The sequence below is a fragment of the Rousettus aegyptiacus genome, unplaced genomic scaffold, assembly GCF_014176215.1.
Source record: "Rousettus aegyptiacus isolate mRouAeg1 unplaced genomic scaffold, mRouAeg1.p scaffold_m13_p_10, whole genome shotgun sequence".
Taxonomy (NCBI): domain Eukaryota; kingdom Metazoa; phylum Chordata; class Mammalia; order Chiroptera; family Pteropodidae; genus Rousettus; species Rousettus aegyptiacus.
Window position 1 is genome coordinate 95,744,557 of NW_023416285.1, and position 9,541 is coordinate 95,754,097.

General features: G+C 49.7%; 1 pseudogene; it reads right to left on the reverse strand.

Annotated features, from left to right (window-relative positions):
* Nucleotides 1-9,130: 9,130 nt before the first annotated feature.
* Nucleotides 9,131-9,249, reverse strand: LOC118609173 (annotated as a pseudogene).
* Nucleotides 9,250-9,541: the final 292 nt, after the last annotated feature.

The following is a 9,541-nucleotide window of genomic DNA, read 5'->3' on the forward strand; positions in this document are numbered from 1 at the left end:
CTGCACAAGTGCCTTCTCTGTTGTTTCTCAGAAGTCCCGTGATTTCTGGAACGTTCCTCCTTGGAGAAGACGTGTAACATCAGAGTCACAGAAACTTGGCGTACAGAAGAAACCTGCCGAGCACAACGTGACCAGGGATCACAGGAAATCGGGCCAGGACTGAGGGACCGTCGCGGCAGAAAGCAGGAGAGAAATCAAATAGCGCTCCCCGATCTCTTCTGCTTCGTTCTGGTTCGTGGTTTACAAACATTATTTTGAAAACGGGGGAAGTAAGTAGGAGGTTCTTGACCATCCTGTGTCGGTCAGAGAATAAAGTACCATAATCAAAGGTGTGAATACAAAAATGGGTCAAACGCTGCAACAGAGAGATTTAGCACAAAATCGACACTTCAAGATTTGTGGCTTGGCTGAGCTCTATCCGTAGATATCCATCCTCCCATCCATTTATTCATTCATTAATTCCTTTATTCCTTCAGTGGCCCCTTTACTTTACACCAAAGCTTGTCTGAGGGACGTGACAAATTTTAATATATTTGGCTCTTCTAATGGGAATAACTTCCTTAAAATCTTGGAAGCGTGACTTAAGAAAAGTTGGCAGCAGGGAATGTTGACTAGACTTCTTGTGGTGGTCATTTCACAACATGTACAAACATCAAGTCATTATGTCATAGACCTACAACCAACATAATGTTATACGTCGATTATATCTCAATTTTTTTTTAAAGAATTGGGTAGGTCCTCAAGGAAATATCTGTTTACCTCTGACTCGCCATCTCTCACAGGAGACCCAGGGTTTAGGCCCTGGAAGGTGGAATATTTAACTCAATTATTAACTGCTGGAGCAGAGATAAGATGGTAAGAAATCTCCCTCTGAAGTTAGGGCAGTCACCTCTTAGCCCCCTCCTTCCCCGCCCCCCCCCCCACACACACACAGAGGCTCCAGGGGGCTTATTTTGTCCTCAGTATTCTGTTTGTAAACTCGGCCTCCCTCGGGGGAACCCAGAGTCTTCATTTACAGGAGTGCTGGCATTTATCTGCGGAACCGCAGAACAAACAGAACGTCACAATGGGGAAAAAAGAAAAAAAAAAGGAAAAAGAAATAAAACTCCTCTATTATCTCCCAAGATGTGGCCCCAATTTGACAAAAGATGGCACCCTTCCGGCCTCAGTCTCTTCCAGCCAGAGGCAAACACACGCCCTGTTCTGAGGCTGGGCCGGGGGTTAGATCTCGGATTTAGATGGAAGATCTAAACTGATAGCATTTGGCTGTGTCTGCCTTTAGGGCAGCTTAGAAAAAGTATCTGGTGGGCTGTTAAATTGTTGGCATTTTTACTACTAACTGTGCTATTGATTAAACAAGAGTGTTTCCTATAGTTACTTTGGGCATAAATTGTTTAAAATCACCTCGTTCATTAGTTGCAGCTCCGTTGAATAGGGGTGGGGCTCTGAGCTCCAAACTAACAAGCTGTGCTGAAAATTTAAAACCGCCTCAGAGAAACCAGTATTTAAGGAGCAGCAAGGATTCCTGAAGAGAGAGTTTTAGAATTTAATGCCTCATTCAGGTCGTAGGGCACCTAATTCTTTGTTCTACACAAACAGGAAATGATCCATTCCAAGCCCTAACATTACAAACAAGCAAAATGAACCTCAGAGAGGGACCGAGCCCACGAGGTCACTTGCGAGTGGCAGGACTGGCTTCGCAGGCTCTTTCCAGGGGGTCCTGAGTGACCGCCACCTTAATTTAAGACCGGGATGTGATTCTAATACATAGCACCAAGAGTCTGTGTAGAGACGATGCCATACAGTGTCTGCGGCCAGGACCAGACACCCTCGGTCACCAAACGAGAGCGCACGCTTTGCTCCCCGGCGATGCAGGGCCGAGCCTGGGACAGAAACGCCCCTGGAGAAGCTCCTTCCTGGGGCCCACGGCGTCCCCTCCCGGGCCCAGTCGCTCACGCCGTCCTATTCAGCCACCCACACACACCCTCGTCTAACTTCGGTGCAGAGGCTCCTCGCAGCCTTTGTCCCGACCCCTCACAGATGCGGAGAGGGGCCCGGCCACGTCTCGGTGGTTCCTACTCTCCAGCCCTTCGGCCCGAAGAAACCGGACTTATTTGCAAAGCTGACGACAGCAGGAAGGGCCAGTCCACTTCTGCTTGTACGCACTGTGCCCCTCCTGTCAGAATGTGCACGGCGGGGGACGAGGGAGCCGTTAGGATGGTAACTAGAACGTTCCGTCGCTGTTGGGCAGGGCACAGGACGGCCACTCGCCTGTCCCAACACCTCTGTGTCCCCCAGGAAGGACCCTTCCGCTTTCATCGTTTACGTTTCTGTTCGCCGAGTACAAGACTTGGTAACAAGTCGTATCCATGGGCAAAATGTGGGTGGAAACTGGGTATTCGCTTTAGACGCGCCTAGTTTAAAATACACTGATTAATTTTACAAAGAAGGAATGGGGCGGGGGGTAGAACATTTTGGACCAATCCACAGGTCCCGTTACCAGGTGGTCTTCAGCGCAGGTCATCCTTGTTATGTTCTCGGGCTGATTTAGGGTTTTGTGTAAATTGTGGCATTCATCTGTGACGCACACATGTGATCAATTCCACCGAGAATCAGTACAAACTCTGTGGTTATCGGGAGCGAGGGAGAGTTAAAAACCACACCGGGTGAGTGTTTCCCCAGGAGTGTTCCACGGGACGTGAAATGACGAGGAAAGAAAAAAGGGTTTCCGGAGACAAGTGACTCAGGTCGATGCCGGACCACACAAAATCGGCGGGTTTCTCCCCAACTCTCCTCAGAACCTTTGTTGTGTTTGCGTCAGTGCGAATCACCAGGACATGGATCGGCGGCCACTGTCCCCCCCCCCACCAGCGCTGGTCACGGCTTTCTTATTCAGGCAGTAACTCACGGGACTAACCGCACTCCAGGTTAATATCGGCGACAATGACAGCGATGGCCCGTTGGGGTTCCGGCTCTGTACCGGGCGTTGGACTACGCCTTCACATTGCCGCCTCGTTATCTAACCTTTCCAGTGACCCTAGCTCACAGGTCCTATCGTAGCCTCGTTTTATTAGAAGAAGCAGAGACTCAGAGAAGGCCCGTCGCGAGTGTGCGGGCACACAGCTGCACGCCGCCGAACTAGAATTCAAGTCACCCTGACGCTGGACTTTCTGTTCTGTATCTGCACTCGAGAATCAAGTGAGGATGAGAAGTGCTGGGGGAAGGGGGGAGGGAGGAAAGGAGAGAGAGAGAGAGAGAGAGAGAGAGAGAGAGAGAGGAGGGAAGGGAAGGGAAGGCACCATTTGATTAGATTAGAGCAAAGCGATCAGACGAGTCATTGCTGCTATTTTTAGGAGTGAAAATCCTGGCAGGACAATTCATTCCTATCGGCAGGATGGGAAAAAGAATGGGTTTCTGGTTTCGACAGGTATATACTAAGTTGATCGTTTCCTAACAAGGCGCAAAGGGAAGTCAGGGGGTTGTTTTATTTTGTGCAAATAGTTCGCATTGCCGGGGTGACCAGAGAGGCATCCCAGCCACAAAACTAGTACAAACCACAGGTAGCCAAGGGAAACGAATGCAGTTTGAGAGGTAGATTTCAAAGTGAAACTAAAAATTTGAAAAATACGCTAGTGGGAGGAAGGCTAAGTCACAGAATTTTTTTTTAAAAAAAGGTCATAAAAAAGTTTAAATTTAAATGAAGCAAAAGTTTTTTTTCTTTCTTTCTTTCTTTCTTTTTTTTTTTTTTTTTGCTAGGGCCCATATTCCCATAAGGCCAGTCTCTCTAGGGCCGACCCACAAATGAAACTGCCAACAAAATGGAAAAAAAACTGCCTAGTAGAATTTAATTGAGTTTCCTGAAGGGACAAGTCGAAACCAACCAGCCTTCCATTCCCCGGGAAGGAATTTGAATCCTGCATGCCCAGTGGGGGAAAAAAAGAGGGAGCAAATCTGTGTCTGCGTTTTAATGTCGCCGGGGTTTCTTTAGAGCTGTGGAGATCTCCTGGGGAGTATCCAGAAATTAAAAAACAGAGAGTGCTTCCCCTGTCACATTTTTTCCCCTTATTTAAATTAATTTCATTGCTCACCAAAATCTCTGGCCCAGAAAATGAATTGAGTTAGGATGTCCTTTAATGGACAAGGACAGACAATGAAAGAGGGACCCGCCCAAGGCCAAAGCCAGGATGAGTCCCCGAGAACCAGGCTCCCTGCCCCTCTTCACCCCTCCTCCCCCCGGCCCGCCCCCCGATGCACCCCCAAGCAGCCCTCCAACCTCCTGGACAACCGAGCAAGACAGACGGGCTTGAGGCTTCTGAAGGTCTAACCAGGCCAAGGGTCGTCTGTCCCATGAGCAGAGTATCTAAATGGCGTTCTCGTCGTGCCGATTTTATGGGGAGAACCCCATTTTAGTTCTCCTGGCTGTTTCTGTGTGTTAGAACACCCAGAGAAAGACCCTAGCTCTTAGCCATTTGTCGCCAGAAAACCTGGAGGGGCTGCCTCCAGCATGACAGGCCGGAGGCCGGCCGGCCGTGGCTGGTGAACGCCAACTTGCTGGCCGACGGGATTAGACAGGCTGGTGTGGACCGGACTCAGGGGGCAGGTTCTAGAGAAACTTCAGACGCCCTGTCTAAACTCACCTTCATTACAGGGCCAACTTGCCATGGCCCAGGAGGGTCTCTGTTTAAATCAGAAATTAAACTTATCTCGAAAGAGGCCTAAACCGCCAACTCCTTAAACTTTAAGTGTGGGCCTCCAAAACTACACTCAAGCTGTAACAGCATCGAGAAAGCGGTGGCCTCTCTGCGGGGACAGGCGTGAAGTGACATCACCCCGATCGGGGGCTTTCGCGGCTGCGTGTCACCTGTTAACAAGTATCCAGCTGCCACAGGCAACGGACAGACGCCGTCCTCGGTACTAGGAGACAGAAAAATAAATCCCCCATAACTCCTGCCCACCCCCCCACCACCACCTCCTGCCACCCTAGAGCTCACAATATAATCAAGAAAGCAGAGAAGGTTCATATGGAAAAGAAAGGGCCTTCAGTGGAAAGGCAATGCAGAAATTTACAAAAAGGTTTACTTGCTCGTGAAAACTGTGGTTTTAGGATGAACTAGACGATGTTCGAAGGTTAGAGATTTTCCATTCAGGTATTCATGTTTAAAGTCAGCCCAAAGCTGAAACCCTAAGATCACAATCTGTCAAAAAGGTGTCTCTTCTCTTTCTTTCTGGTCTTTCAAGCATCTGATCAAAGGGGAAGATGAGAGTTCAGCATGAAGACTCTAGAAATAGACTCAAAAACCTGTGGTTCCTTTCTTCAAACGGCCCAAATGCATAACCGTTTTCAGAAAAGTCGCTTGGTCCCGTTTCCGAATCTATAAGGCTGATTGATGACCGGCGACCTGGGCTCCACCTGCATCACTAGGACATTGAAAGAATGAATGAGTCGGTGTCCACAGGATGCACTGAGCTCGCTGAGACGCCGAGGAAGCGAACATCATCGCCGAAGCCCCTCTAATGCAGCCGGCTTCAGTGGAGCTTAGACACACCTTCGATCTCTCTTCGAGTCTTCCCCCCTTACCTCTACAGGTCGGCATGACTGATTCATCTCACATTAGCGAAAGCTCACAAAATGGAAAAGACAAAGCGCCGTGCAAATCCTTCTGTGTTTCTGCACGGGAGGTTCTGCAGAGCGAAACTTACGGCCTACTTCCTGTCCTTCCTGCAATTCGGGGTCCCCCTATGGTTATGGCGCTGTGTCTTATCCTCGCTCATATGAAAATTATGTATGTTCCACTCTGAGTCAGAACCTTGTAGTCTCCAAACGCACTGATAAAAAAAAAAAAAAAAATGCATCCACTCCAACCGTTTCACATTTGGGATGTTTTTCCCTTGAGCACACATTTAATCTCCTTTTGCTCTGTGTTCCTTCAGAAATTACACACTTCACATGCATCTCATTGATTTGTATAGACGTCTATACTGCTCCATTAGAAATATGGGTTTTTTTTTTTCTCCCTCCTTTTGTGTAGACGAGGTATGCTGGATCCCCCCCAAAATTATAAACTCCTTGGAGCCAGCGGTTCGTGTTAGACTTCGCTGGGTTCTGGTTTTGATTCGTCCTCTGCGTGCGTCTGCTTTATCGTATTCTTAAAATAGCTGCTGTGTCTGGGAAGGTGGCAGGGGGCAATGGGGCTGAGCGGCCCCAGAGCACCTGGTGTCCCGTCGCGTCACGGGGACGCTAAGGAGGGACGAGCTTGGCCTTCGCATTACTTCTGCGTTGCAAAATCACGGGCTCGATTCACGCGGGAGGTGGACACGGCTCCAGGACGGTCGCAGCAGGGAAGGATGTGGGAAAGACCCACGTCCTGTCGCACACACTGACCCCCGAGCGGATACTGCGGCTGAGCCAGCCATTCGACAGGACGAAACGCATCGAGAAGCCAAGCAGAAGGGAACGTGCTTACATACTTAGCAAAACACTTCGACGGAGTGAACACGCCATCCTTCTGGCAAAGACGTTGCCGCCTACACGCCCAGGGGAGCCTGGACCTGTAACCTCTCTGGAAACATCCGTGACCTCCATTAAACCATGCACGTCCTCTATGCCCTCCAGACCCAGAATGACACCGGTTCCAAGTGGTTAATAAGAATGGCCAGGTTAATTGGTCCGGTCCCACTGTCGACCTTCAACGGAAAGAAAAAGTAATAATTACAATGCTCCTGAATCAAGTGGTTTTAACTATTCGGGGCATTTCCGGTTTTTTGTTTGTTTGTTTATTTGGTTGTTTTTAATCCCCCTCTCTTCAGCACAAACTCAGGCTCCGACTTGTCAATTCTCAATTTATCCATCGTTTCCCAACCCCAGGGAACATGTTCTCACGGCGCCTTCTAACCTTTTCCTCCTGCAAGAGCTAGCTCTAATACTCTGGGAAGCGTCTGACCACCCCGCAGGAGTCTCCTCTCTCTTGGCGCTTAACATAGGCGGCCCCTCACCTCCCGGGTCTGCCACTTACGCCCTTGGTCACTGTGCGCTCAAACGCACAACAGGTGCCTGGCACCGTGAGGTGCCGGGAGCCCAAAGCTGCGTAAACACAGACCTGGCCCCTGAGTGGTCCCCGGGCGTTTGGGGTAAACAGCGTGGCTCCTGCGAGTCTGAAATCTTCTCCAGGGAGGGCGGAGGTCTTTGTGAGTCTCTCTTTTCTTCTCCGGCTCTAGCATTCTGCCTCGCCCAGGTGCAGAGGCAGCTCTCAGTCCAAAAGGGTCGCTTCTAATGCACAACCAAAAAAAGTTTCAAAGAAATCTTTCCCAAATGCCGATGCATGAAAATGACTCGTTTTTTTACTCAAAAGTTATATACTGTGATTGAACCCTGTGAAGGAGAGTAATACAGGTGGGCTCCTTTGGGCACCTTCTAACGACTGTTTACCTGCTCTCTGGTTTAGGAATTTGAGAGGGGGTCGGAAGGGCACTTGGGGTGGGGGCTGATGGCTCATTTACATAACAAAATATGTTTATCCTAAGAGATTCCAGTCACTCGAAATTCAAAAGGAACCAAAACAAATTTGCAGAGATGAGGGGCAACTTTTCACCTCCCTCTTACCTGTAGCCAGGAGCTCAGCCATTCCCCGTCCTCACACAGTCCTTTTTTAACACCGGAGGGTACTAGCTCGCTAAGCAGGTTACTTCCCTCTACCTGAAGGTATAAAGAAGCACAGGAAAGGGGCGTTGATCACAGCCCCTCAAGGCTGAGACCGAATGGCTCCGCAGTCCTATAGTGCATTTGAGGAACTTCCCAGACAAGGGAGCTCCGGCTCCAGCAGAGTAACCCACCCTGCATGCCTTTACATGAGCACCCCGTCTCCCCAGCCCTGCCCACACTCCCCTGCTACACTCCACACGCCCAGGTAACAAAGTGAGGGGGCCCCAAGCCCATATTTGGGACCAGTTTTTATTCCCTCCAAAGCAATTTCTATCAGAGTGTCCTGTCACGACAAAAATAGTGAAAAAGAAGAAAACGGGGAGGACCATGTTAATTACAAATTAATAGCATCAGAGTCTTATGGAGAGTCCATTTGTTACTCAGGTTTGGTTTGAAGCAAAATAAATAAATAAATAACGTATGTGGTCTTCTCCTGGAGTGTATTGTCAGGAATGAGACGGTGCCATCTTAAGGCGACATCAGCTTCCGGACGTGAAACCTAACACGACGCTCATTCTTCCTGTGCCGACGCCTCATCCCGGTCATTGCTCCACCACTCGTTTCCAGGGAAAAGGGGAAAAAAAGAAAAAGGAATAGAACGGCATCCACGATGTAATCGTTTCGAGGTGGGTTTTTACAAGCCGCTTAACCCAAAAGTTCACACGACGTACGTAGTGAGACTTGTTTGGAGTCGAGGGACCTGGATTTTTGAATCCAGCCTCTGCAATTTCCTAGTCTGAGCAAGCAAATGACTTCGGTATTCTAAACGTTGGGCTAGAACTTTTGCGAGGATTAACCGTGTGCAGTAAATATGATCAAGGGGCGAATAATCCCGGAACGCATGTAACGGACCTAGTGACTGTCCGGCATTTAATTAGCGCTCAGCAGGTGGGAAATGGAGAGAGGGTGAAGGAAGGAGAGTCGAGAATGAAAAGACATTCATCTGTCTCTCACGCTCTCTCCATGTGAATACATGCATGCACACGCACACACGCACACATGCACACGCACACACACACCCTCCATCTGAATCTGAATGCACCTCCTTGAGAATGGCAATCAAATACGTCTGGACCGTCCCCAACCCTGGTCCCAGGCTGATCACCACTGAATCCCGCAGGAAGTGGTTTATATCAGGGCAGGGTCGGGCAACAGAGTTCAGCTCAGACTGGATTTCGGAGTCCCAGCGATAACTGGACAGTTCCCCACAGCAGGGCATCACGCGCCACCATCCTGGGCGGCCGGCGGGACCCAGGCCAGGGCAGTGCTGTGGCAGAGTTTTGCAGAATGGAACCGAGAACCCTTTGGGAATTCTTTTTTATTTATCTATTTATTTTATTTTTTTTTTAGGCGAGGCAACCGTTGGTTGACCTCACAGATTGCAAGGACCTTGTCAGCTTACAATCTTTTATTATTTTTTTTTATTTTTTACGCCTACGGCGCCTGGTTTTCCTAGGCGGTGCCTTATCCAAGTACTAACCGGGCCCACCCCTGCTTAGCTCCCGAGATCAGACGGGATGGGGCGTGTTCGGGGCGGCGTGGCCGTAGACCACCTCTGCGAATTCTTGACCAGCGCAAAAGAGGGAATTGGGTGATTTTTCTCGGACCGCTTCTCTGCTCCACCTCGCTTCCACGTAACACCGGTGTGCGACGGCGGCCACCACCGACTCCTCAGCAGACCCTTACCGTTCACTGTGTGCCACGGCGGACTGAAGGCACAGGGTTGCCTCAAGGGGCTCACGGACTGAGGAGCCTGAGAAGTTCATAGATATTTATCATTGGTCAGAACAAAACCTCTCTGGCAGGTGTGTGCGTAAGAGCCGTGGGGGCAGGGGGCGGGGT